The sequence below is a fragment of the Syngnathoides biaculeatus genome, chromosome 9, assembly GCF_019802595.1.
Source record: "Syngnathoides biaculeatus isolate LvHL_M chromosome 9, ASM1980259v1, whole genome shotgun sequence".
Classification (NCBI taxonomy): Eukaryota; Metazoa; Chordata; class Actinopteri; order Syngnathiformes; family Syngnathidae; genus Syngnathoides; species Syngnathoides biaculeatus.
In genome coordinates this window covers 6188041-6200382 of record NC_084648.1, presented here as the reverse complement: position 1 = coordinate 6200382, position 12342 = coordinate 6188041, and the positions used below count along the sequence as shown (strand labels likewise).

General features: G+C 41.2%; 1 protein-coding gene across 1 annotated transcript in view; it reads left to right on the top strand.

Annotated features, from left to right (window-relative positions):
• Positions 1–11937, top strand: part of LOC133506702 (endonuclease V-like) — a 57562-nt gene extending 45625 nt beyond the window's left edge. The window contains exon 9 of the mRNA XM_061831094.1: positions 11260–11937. The gene's annotated coding sequence lies outside the window, so the exon portion shown is untranslated. The remainder of the gene's footprint in view (positions 1–11259) is intronic.
• The last annotated feature ends 405 nt before the right edge of the window (positions 11938–12342 follow it).

The window sequence follows — 12342 nt, the reverse complement described above, 5'->3', positions numbered from 1 at the left end:
CGAACTCTAGTTACGAGTTAATGTTTTTGTATGTTACTTTTTGTAAAAATAAAAAAAATGTTCCCTATCCCCCATTATTGCTTGTTTGAAGTTATTCTGCACTTTTGTTAATAAAAAAAAAGTTTTTAAGGCTGGGGGCCGAGTTGCTACAGGTACGGCAATGCACTCCTAGCCTACTACTAAAGCATACATTTTAAGCAAAAAAGAAATATATTTCTTAAACTGTGTTATTATTGGACATATAAGTATTAAAACTATACATGTATTTCTACTATGCAGTTTATTATTAGGAAAAGTTACAAAAAATGCTTTAAAAAGCCGAATCTTTTAGGCTTGGAACGCATTATTTCTTTTTACATTAATTGTAATGGGAAATATCGATTCAGTTTTCAAACAAATCACTTCTCGAACCGCCTTCTGGAACGGATTGTGGTCAAGAACCGAGGTTGTACTGTAATTCTTTTTGTTGTATGTTTGCAAACATATACAAATTACATGGTTTTCCCAGCTCACGTTGATTGGTTTCTATCGTGGTAAACCTGTCAAACAATAAGAGTAGAGGTTATTAAAGATTGCTGAAGCTTTGTAAAAACATTTTGCCCAATTTAGGAATAACTTTGAGGAGTCTGTTTTATAGTTGCGATTCTTGACTTTTTTTAACTAAATTCATAGGCGTTTGTGAGCAGACACGCAGTAAGGGACACACATTTGAGCTCTACAATGGCCAGCTTTTTCCATGGCACACACGGGCCCTCTTACTTGCTGCACACTCAGGATCCTGACCCCATCCACCATGATTCATCTCTGTGGCCGTGTGACGGTGTAAGGTTGATTATTACCTGTGACACGCTCAGCGCCTCTGTAGAGCTACAGCTCTCTCGCCTGTAGAGGGAATGGGAAAATATTGCTCATGTTTATGGCTCTCTTTGTGTGTGTGTGTGTGTGTGTGTGTGTGTGTGGTGTGTGTGTGTGTGTGTGTGTGTGTGTTATGTACAATCATAATGCCTGAAGCCTGACTAGCATGGCGTAGCATTTCACAGCCTTGTTTATTCTTAGAAAATGTGCTGACTTTTTTTTTTATGTGACAATTTTTTGTGCAGGTTTGAGTAAGTATTTGATCTTAGCTGTATCATCACATGTGAATTTTTCAACATGCATGATATAATTATAAATACTGTCTGCTATAGTTAGTGCAGTTGCGTTGGTTTTGTATTTTACCTCTGTTCAGACAACTTCACTTGAGATGGAAAAACAAATCCAATCGACTGGCTTGTCACTCTGATCACCAATATTAATGAGGGGGGAAAAAAGTTTTAATTACGTTACGTCTCACTGTCATTGTTTATTAAGAAGATGGAGAGCTGGGGCATGGAAATCTACTCTGTTTGTCCTTAGCGTTACAATTTTGCACACAGTACACAGAGTAGCTGCTGTTCCTGCTAATTGTGCATGCGGGTGATGCATTTGTCATCTTTCCGGGCATGTTAATGTCACAAAGTGTTTAGCATAATTTCCTAAAGACAGCAGCTTAATTACCAGAGTTACCTTAGGTGACCCTCACGTTTTTACATCCTCTTGTCTTGTGGGTGGGTTTACACTTGCTAGAGTGATTGCTCTGCTCGTTTGGTCAAATGTGAACGCTATCATGTGCGCCAAACAAGCACATCAAGACTTTATTTTCACACATTGTCACATCCAAACAGACTGCGATCTTATTCATAACTTTTTTACTAAAGCTACATTTTCTTGTGTCAAAAATAGGCCAATGTGAATACTACACAAATTAACTTCATGTGCCTATCATTTTTTTATTTAGTTCTGAACAGAGAAGTACATTACAAAAAAAGTAAAAAAAAAAAATGGAAGTGACCTTCATGGTTTTCCAAGCTATGAGCTATCATTTGGCAAATTTTTGCTTTGACTTGAGTGCAAACTATGAATGGAAAATACCTTTGGGGTGCTGATGTGAGCATCGATGGTAGCAATTTTACTAACATTCAAGCAAAAGATATTTGAACACATATAGTGGATAAGATAAGAATACTCGCAGGCATGCATTTTCTATCTAATATAAAAAAGTACTAATGTAACAGCAATGTATTGAGTAATAGTACAGAAGAAGAATAACTTTATTATACAGTGCTGTCTCCACACACCAGGTAGTGCAACACATTGAATTGGACGCAGCATTCAATTCTGATGTGCTAATTGTTAAATGCTTCACATTTTATTTATCCATTCATCCATCCGTGATCTTAGCCGCTTATCCTCAAGAGGGTCGCGGGGGTTGCTGGAGACTATCCCATCTGTCAACTGCCAGGAGGCGGGGCACACCCTGAACTGGTTGCCAGCCAGTCGCAGGCTACATAGAGAAAGACAACAGTCGCATTCACAATCACACCGACGGGACAATTTAGTGTCCAATTAATGTTGCACGTTTTTGGGATGTGGGAGGTAACCGGAGTGCCCGGAGGAAACCCAGGCAGGCAAGGGGAGATATCACATGCGATGACAGGTTGACCTCTAACTTCTGAAAGATATTAACGCTGCTTTACATTGAGAATATCCATCCATTCTCTGAGCTGCTTATCCTCACAAGGGCAGGATGCAGGCTACACCCTGGACCTGCTGTCAGCCAATCACAGGGCACATAGAAACATGTTATGTTAAATTTCTATATCTTAAAGATAGATGTAATGTAAGAAAGGAGAACCAATTTTTCCTATCACCTGTATCTCTTGTTCTATCTCTCCCTGTCTCTCGCACACATCCAAACACCCGCTTACTCGCTGACCTCCCTGACAGCCCCTTAGCGCTCTCCATGCTAACATGTTCACTTGTATGTTGGACATACCGTGTGACAGGTGCATGGAAGCAAGTCCAGTGCATACTCCCACATCTGACAGGTTTGCGGAGATAATTGTGCATCGATCTCCTGAAAGCCTTTACATGGACCCTTATGTCTCTCTTTTCTTTGAATGCCTCCTGAGCTGTCTCATGAAAGTTTAGACCTTGAACTTCTCATTAAAACAAAAATGTTCTCAGACAGGTTCAGGGAGAACACCACCAGTTAATTTCTCAGTTTTTCTTACATTGTTAACCTGGAGCCAACCTGTTTGCATAATTGTAACGCATAACCTGGAGTTACTGTACAAGCAGTGAGGCGTGTGAGTCTTTTCTCCCATCACCAATGTCTGATGCAGTACCAAGACTGACCTCTGACTAGCAGCTCAGAAAATTCTGTACAGTGAAGATGAAAAACTAGCAGTCAGGGCTTGACGTTAACTTTTTTTGTCAATGATGGCAGTGGTTTCCAAGAGTTAGCAAAAACTAAAATTGCAGTTGCATATATTTTTTATTAGAGTGGTGTTTATTTTCAGTGGTGTTGAGTTCAAGGTGTTGATGGCTCTAGGGAAAAAAACTCTTTTAGTCTGTTTGTCCGGATATTGTGGAATCTGAAACACCTGCCAAAGGGCAGCAGCTGGTGACCAGGGTGGGAAGAGTTCTGAGCAATTTTAGCAGCTCCGCTATGTTAGCGAGAGATGGCAGTGTCCTCCAGGGAGAGCAGAGCAGCCACAACGCTCACTGGCATTGTGTAGATAATTACTAAGAAGGAGTTACTTTATTTATTGCAGATTTAAATTATTCTGAATTAATAGTATTAAACATTGTGTGTTGACCCTGTGAAGATGCTGGTCAAAGCTGGTATGAAATTGTCATTATCCACAGTGAAACAACTCCTGACGGTCTGATAGACCACTCGCTGAGAATGCAGCCATTACTCCAAAAGAACCATTAAAAAAAAGCCAGATTACACTTTGCAAATAGACACAAAGACAAATATCTTAAATTCTGGAGACATGTCCCGTGGTTGGATGAAACTAAAGTGCTCCTTTTTTTTTTTTCTATAATGTTAATCGTTACATCTGGTGGAATAAGAGGGAAGCTTGTAGACCCGAGAACACCATCCCAGCTGTGAAGCATGGAGGTGGCAGCATCATGTTGTGTGGCTGTTTTATTGCAGCGGGAACTGGAGCTCATCATGAAGAACATTACATGATGAGGAAATGTGTTCTTTTTGCACAGTGTAGTGCACTTCTGGATTCAACTGTATTAATTGCAGATTTAAATCTTAATTCTTCCATAGTAATAGTTGTAGACTTTGTGTGTTGATGAGCTGCTTTTATTTTATTTTGTCACACATTGTTGGTGTATTCATAAGCACTCTGAGTGAATTTTCTGTTATGATTAATGGCCTGCCTTGTTGTTGTTCTGTTGTCAGCCATTCTTCTTCTTCTCCTTTCGGCTTGTCCCAATTAGGGGTCGCCGCAGCACCTCATATTTTTCCATCTAAGCCTATCTAGTGCATCTTCCTCTCTAACCCCTACAGTCTTCATGTCCTTCCTCACAACATCCATCAACTTTTCTTTGGTCTTCCTCTCACTCTTTTGCCTGGCAGCTCCATCCTCAGCACCCTTCTACCAATATACTCACTCTCTCGCCTCTGAACATGTCCAAACCATCGAAGTCTGCTCTCTCTAACCTTGTCTCCAAAACATCCAACTTTGGCTGTCCCTCTAATGAGCTCATTTCTAATACCTAATATCCATCCTGCTCACTCCAAGCGACAATCTCAGCATCTTCATTTCTGCGACCTCCAGTTCTGCTTCATGTTGTTTCCTCAGTGCCACCGTCGCTAATGTGTACATCATGGCCGGGCTCACAACTGTTTTATATACTTTGCCCTTCATACTAGCAGAGACTCTTCTGTCACATAGAACACCAGACACCTTCCGCCAACTGTTCCATCCCGCTTGTACCCGTTTCTTCACTTCCATACCACACTCCCTATCGCTCTGTATTGTTGACCCCAAGTATTTGAAGTCATCCTCCCTCGCTATCTCTTCTCCTTGAAGCTTCACTCTTCCTCCTCCGTCACTCTCATTCACACACACGTATTCTGTTTTACTTTGGCTAATCTTCATCCCTCTCCTTTCCAGTGCGTACTGCCATCTTTCTAATTGTTCCTCTGCCTGCTCCCTGCTTTCACTGCGGATCACAATATCATCTGCGAACATCTGTCAGTCATTGCTTTTTAAAATAAGGTATTTTTTTTGTCAAAATTGCAGTGCCTTTTCTTCATCTGCACAACACATTACGCCACAGTTCAGCAAAATCTCAACCTGTCCTCGAGGCCAGCGGGATTGCCAATGTTACCTGCCACTCTTGAAATCTGCCTGCTTTTGTTAGTGCGTGGGCAGTGATGTAATGAAAGTAATGTCAGTAATGGCAAACAAATACGCAGCATCTCTGCTTGGGGCACTCCGTTACACTACAAATTAATTATTTCCATGCAAAAAAAAAATAAAATCACAAATTATGAATTGACCTCTAAATTAATATTCCTATCCACATATAAAGTTGTCCACAATGTATACAATGTTCGACTTTAAAGATAGTTTATAGTTAGCTGTTTCAGGAGTAAACTGAAGTACCGTGGATACAAATTAGATGTGCAAGTTTGATAAAGTGTGAAGTGGAGCCAAATAAACAGATTATTGAGTTTCATTTAGTTTCGCCTTCTGGTTGGCCAAATTAATAAATCATGGTAAAAGTTGTGTGTAATACATGATTAACTTGATAGATTTATGCAGTAAAGTCGTTTGTTCTCACATTATTTTCTGATTCGCATTGGTCATCATGAATATGTTGGATTAATATGTTATATTGTTACAAGTAAACAAACTTTTCCTTCATTCCTGAAAAAAGAGATGGGCCAAGATCATTATTATTTTGTATTTTTTGATACACTGCAGGCAGCTTGATGGTCAACTGGTTAGCACATCTGCCTCACTCTTTTGCAGACAAGGGTTCAAATCCTGGTCCCACCTGTGTGGAGTTTGCTTGCTCACCCCATAACTGCACAGGTTTTCTGAGGGTACTCTGTTTTTTTCCCACATCCTAAAACATTCATGGTGAGTTGATTGAAGCCCCCTCTCGCCCAACAAAAATGGATGGGTGGATGGTCATACTGAATCTCGTGTCTGTCAGGTAAGGAAAGTTGACAGGAGTAAAAACAAACTAATTTTAGTTTCCATTCATTATTCCACCCACCATTAGTAATTGAAGTGTGGGAACAAATATCCACGTTTTATAATTAGTGCTGTATCTCTATCTGTTAGTCCATGTATCATCGTGCCCTGTATGTCTTTAAAAATTAGGCAGAATTGCCTGTTAGACTAACACCCCCCAAGTCTAATATGTGAAGTCATCGTCCATCGGATCACTGTGGTTGATCTTAAATGGATTAGTTTCATAAAATAGTGCTCATCTTTTGTCACGACTGGTGCGAATATTGAATGCCCAAGGTTGGTACGTATGCAATGGATTCATGGGAATGTTTTCTTGCTTAATCAGTCTCCGTTTTTTGAAATACCACATAAGATTGGTAGCAAAATAGACAATACAATACAGTGAAGAAAATAAGTAGTTGAACACCCTGCTATATTGCAATTTCTCCCATTTAGAAATCATGGAGGGGTCTGAAATTTTCATCCTAGGTGCATGTCCACTGTGCGAGATCATCATCTAGAAAGAAAAATCCAGAAATCACAATTTGTGATTTTTTAACGATTTATTTGTGAGATACAGCTGCAAATAAGTATTTGAACACCTATCAACTAGTATTCTGACGCTCAAAAACCTGTTAGTCCGCCTTTAAAAGTTCACCCCCACTCCATGTATTATCCTGAATCAGATGCACCTGTGTGAGGTCGTTATCTGCATAAAGAGACCTGCCCAGCCCATACAATCAGTAAGACTCAAACTTGTAACATGGCCAAGACCAAAGAGCTGCCCAAAGACACCAGAGACAAAAATTATACACCACATGGCTGGAAAGGGCTACATGGAAATTTCTGAGCAGCTTGGTGAAAAAAAGCTCCACTGTTGGAGCAATCATTAGAAAATGGAAGAAGCTAAACATGGCGGTCTCAATCGGAGTGGAGCCCCATGCAAGATATCACCTCGTGGGGTCTCAGTGATCCTTAGAAAGGTGAGGAATCAGTCCAGGACTACACAACAGGACTTGGTCAATGACCTGAAAAGAGCTGGGACCACCGATTACAAGGTGTCTGTTGGTAATACACTAAGACATCATGGTTTGAAATCATGCATGGCACGGAAGGTTCCCGTGCTTAAACCAGCACATGTCAAGGCCCGTCTTAAGTTTGCCAATGACCATTTGGATGACACAGAGGAGTCATGGGAGAAAGTTTTGTGGTCAGACAGGGCCAAAATGGAACTTTTTGGTCATAATTCCACTAACCACGTTTAGAGGAAGACGAATGATGAGTTCCACCATTAGAACTCCATCCCTACTGTGAAGCATGGGGGTGGTAGCATCACGCTTTGGGGGGTGTTTTTCTGCACATGGGACAGGACGACTGCACTGTATTAAGTAGAGGATGACCGCGGCCATGTATTGTGAGATTTTGGGGACAACGTCTTTCCCTCAGTCTGTGCATTGAAGATGGGACGTGACTGGGTCTTCAACATGACAATGACCCGAAGCACACAGCCAGGAAAACCAAGGAGTGGCTCCGTAAGAATCATATCAAGGTTCTGGCATTGCCTAGCCAGTCTCCAGAACCTAAACCCAATAGAAAATCTTTGTTTCTCATCAACAACCCACAAACCTGTCTAATCTAGAGAAGATCTGTGTGGAGGAGTGGGCCAAAATCCCTCCTGCAGTGTGTGCAAACCTGGTAAACAACTACAGGAAACGTTTGACCTCTGTAATTGCAAACAAAGGCTACTGTACCAAATATGACCATTACCATTGGTTTTCTTAGGTATTAAAATACTTATTTGCAGCTGTATCACACGAATAAATCATTTTAAAAAAATGCTGGATTTTTCCGTTTAAATTATCTCTCTCACAGTGGACATGCACCTACAACGAAAATTTCAGAGCCCTCCATAATTTCTAAGTGAGAGAACTTCCAATATAGCACGGTGTTCAAATACTTATTTTCGTCACCGTAGTTACAATTTGTATGTAATCATTTGTGTATGTGTGCGTGTGCGTGTGTGGGTGTGTGTGTGTGTGTGTGTGTGTGTGTGTGTGGAGAGCTCAAAAGCCACAGTTGTTTGGCTTGTGTTCAAAATTAGTTTGTAACAATGTTAAGATTTTAAAATTCCAAAAAATGCCATACATACACAGTATTAGTAGTTGTGTATGATCATTCCTTTATAATTGTCTGTATAGAGTGAAGGCAAATCTCTTGTATGATTAGGTTGACCAGTGGCCAATGAGTGCATTTTACTATATTATCATCCAAGTGGAGGAGGGGAGACATTTCTATTTTTGGTCCTACACAATCCCCACCTACAACATACACTAAAAGGTGTGCGTATAAAGAATGTGCATCCACTAAGAGCTCCCTGACATGCCGACACATAGTGAGGACTTCATCCCCGACGTCTAGCTTGTGTGTCCACTGGTGCTCTTAAAACTTTCACTTTCTGCCCTTTCATCCCCACACCGAGACCTTCGGTTCTCCACCTCCTCGTGTATTGCCTGTGTCGTGCGTCGAAACTGTCCTCGTCCTGCTCAGTTTCCTGAATTATCTGGACTTGATAAAGCAGCTGCATTGTTGAGATCTATTAAAGGAGGCTGCTCATGGCCTCTCTTTTCTCCTGTTCGAGCACACGCACACAAGCAATAATATACTGCATATGCAGACCGCTTAGGAGACCATCAAATCCAGGGGCATGTTTAAGAGGGCGGTTGCGAATCTTAATCTGTCCTCCAAATTACAACGATAAAACAATTTCTTTCAACATGTCACTACACGTTTTTCCGAGCTGCCCCTTGACTGCATTATGAACAGTTGCTCAATCACACACATGTGCAAAGGGTTTAATTTGAGGCTAATTAATTTGCATTTTTATACCCCCATGTTTCATACGCTTATTCTGGATATGAAAACTATGTATTTTTTTCAAAACTATTGTCCCTAGTCTTACATTTTCAGATTTCAAATAGGGCCCTTTTACTCTTTAGTTTGGAAATGACCTTGATGTCTTCAAATATGTCACAAAAGAGTTTCTAATGTCAAGCATTTTTCAAAAATCCGAGTTGATGTCCATAAATGCCTTAAGATAGAACTATTTTCATGAACAGCATAAATGGGGTGTTCTGTGTGTTGTAACACTGCGGAGAGGGCATTTATACTATGTATTTGTAATTGCCAGACGTCTGCTGACATTGTGTTGACAAAAAGGTTCACCCTGTGCCATTCTAGGAGTGAATGCAGCTCACTTCAGTCACCGCCAATCAAAGTGACTCATCTTATTCCCTTTAAACAGGGTCCAATGAGTGTTGCATGGAGACATTTCTGTGCAGAAGAGCGATCCATGTGTGAGTGGACCGTTGTCACTGATCACATTTCATGAACCTATATTGGAATCGAGGAGTTGTCAAAAAAAAAAAAAAAGCTTTAGATTCATTCCAATACGAGATGTGATGTCTGTGATAAATTTATACTGTAAATGATACGGTAGATTTTCGCTCTTCACTGAGGGTGCGTAGCCGAAATAGAATTTGTTACTCTTAACTCTACTCTGCAAGTGTGCGTGTTCTGTGCATTCCAAAACGTTTTGATGAGCTTACATTTTGGGTGATGGCACGTTGTCGCGGTCTTCAACGGATACTGTATATTTCTCGTGGGGCTACATCAAAGAGCACATCTCCCAAGTTAAAAAAATGTTGAGTAAGAGAAGGGAAAGATGCTCGGTTGCTTTTCTGAAGAAATTAATGATTATTTTTGAGTCAGAAGGGAGCTGTGCAGCATCTTGGCAGTTGAACACACGAAACTTTGTGAGATTTTGGAGGGAAAGCTCCTACCTTTTAGACCACTATTTTTAACAGGACTGAAACAAACTGGTCTTGTGTGTTTGTTGTTGTGCGTTGCTTTGAGCAGTCCTTTGAGCACGTCGTGTTGCTCGCTGAGCTGCTGGCCTCCTTAGTGCTGCTATTTCTGAGTGGTTTTGAACGCGTCATAATGCTTGGTGTGTGGGAATGGGGCACACAGAGAGAGAGAAAGAGAGAGATACTGACAGAGCGAGCTTCTTCTGTTGTTTCTAGCGGTGGCTACAACCCACAGTAATGTTTTATTTTTCCCCCCCACAATAAACCTAAAGATAAACACTCCTCTCTTGTTGTCACTGAAAATGCTATAGTACAACTAAAATGCTATACAAACCCAATTCCAATGAAGTTGGGATGTTGTCTTCTTCTTCTTAGCTGTTTATCTTCACAAGGGTCACCAGGAGTGCTGGAGCCTATCCCAGCTGTCAACGGGTAGGAGGCAGGGTACACCCTGAACTGGTTGCCAGCCAATCGCAGGGTACATTGAGACAAACAGCCGCACTCGCAATCAGGGGCAATTTAGCGTGTCCAATTAATTTAGCATGTTTTGGGGATGTGGGAGGAAACCGGAGTGCCCGGAGAAAACCCACGCGGGCACGGGGAGAACATGCAAACTCCACACAGGCGGGGCCGGGATCGAACCAGGGACCTCAGAACTGTGAGGCCAACGATTTACCAGCTGATTCACCGTGCTGCCGTGGGATGTTGTTAAGCATAAAAACAGAATGCAATGATTTGCAAATCTTGTTTGTGCGATATTTAATTGGATACGCTGCAAAGTCAAGCTATTCAATGTTCAAAATGATAAATGATGTTTTTTTGCAAATAATCATGAACTTTATGAATTTTATGGCTGCAACACGTTCCAAAAAAGCTGGGACAGAGTCATGTTTACCACTGTTTTATATCACCTTTTTGATCATAATATCGCATTCAATGAATTGATTTATGCAATGATTCAGAGGGTTTGATGAGTGCCGTTCACATATTTATGGATGAAATATGTCTCACACCTCCACAAAGCTGGCATGTCTGTCTGCTTGTGCCACAATCATTTTCCCAAAAAATTGCCTTAGAAAATGTTCTTCTTTCGCCACAATGGAGAGGGACAGTTGAATCCGAGTGGATGAACATTTGCTCGTAAAAGTTGGCTTTCTCCTTTACAATTTGCGTGTTTTTGTTATTAAGTTTTGTTTTTTATTTAGTTTAAGGTTGATTTTTGTCTACAAGTGCTACGTTTGTTCTTTTTATTCGGTCCTCTCACACTCTTTCACTCTTTCTCTGTCTCTCTCTCTCTCTCTCTCTCATTCTCTACTTTTTTTCAGAAAGTGACTGATGCGTCAAGATCTCAGGAACTTCAGCAAAGATCAGCAACTTTGCTGTGCTGCAAAAAATGCACTGTGTGTGTTTGCGTGTGTGTGTGTGCGCGTGTGTGATGGTGAGAGAGTACATTTTTTTTAGCTTTTAGAAGTGCAGGTGTTCTGAGAAGACAAGTTCAGATTGTAAGTTTTAATGCACTCGCCCTAAATTTAAAGTGGATATGGGTCAGGTTAATGCTTTTTATATACTGTTCTCATTACATTTTTGGGTCAGTCTGATTTTTGTCTGATTTTTCTCCAGCGGGCCTCTTTTAAATAAATGATAAATGGTGCTGATACGGTGGTCATTTCTAAATTTACATCGATGTGAGATGGGACAATTGCATGGATTGAAGTTTTTTTTTCCTCAAATGACTGCAAGTGATGACTAACATACAGTAAATAGTAACCGAGCATATTGTGTCTAATTTGTCGTCACCGAGTGGCTCTTTTACAATGAGTCAGACTTGGCAGCTGGCAGTGCACTGCCAGGCGGGCCCGTCGAGGTGAGCGGAAACCAAGGGCAAGGTGGTGAGGGAGCTGACTCCGCAGGGGTAAGATCCGAAAATAGAAGTGGTCAGATGGGGCAGTATTGATCAGTGGACGGGGTGGAGGATCAACACGCTGCTCCCAAAGCAGAGAGACACATAAGGCAAGTAATGTATGTTTATCCATCCATCCATTTTCTTAGCCGCTTATCCTCACAAGGGCCACGGGGAGTGCTGGAGCCTATCCCAGCTGTCATCAGACAGGAGGCTGGGTACACCCTGAACTGGTTGCCAACCAATCGCAGGGCACATAGAGACAAACATAGAGTCGCACTCACAATCACACCTCGAGGGCTTTTTAGAGTGTCCAATTCATGTTGCATGTTTTTGGCATGTGGGAGGAAACCGGAGTGCCCGGAGAAAACCCACGCAGGCACGCGGAGAACATGCAAACTCCACACGGGACCACAGAACTGTGAGGACAACGCTTTCCATCAACTTTATTTTTCATTTATTTTTTTTTATGGGGTGGGAGGTATTATCATATTAAAATACTTAAAAC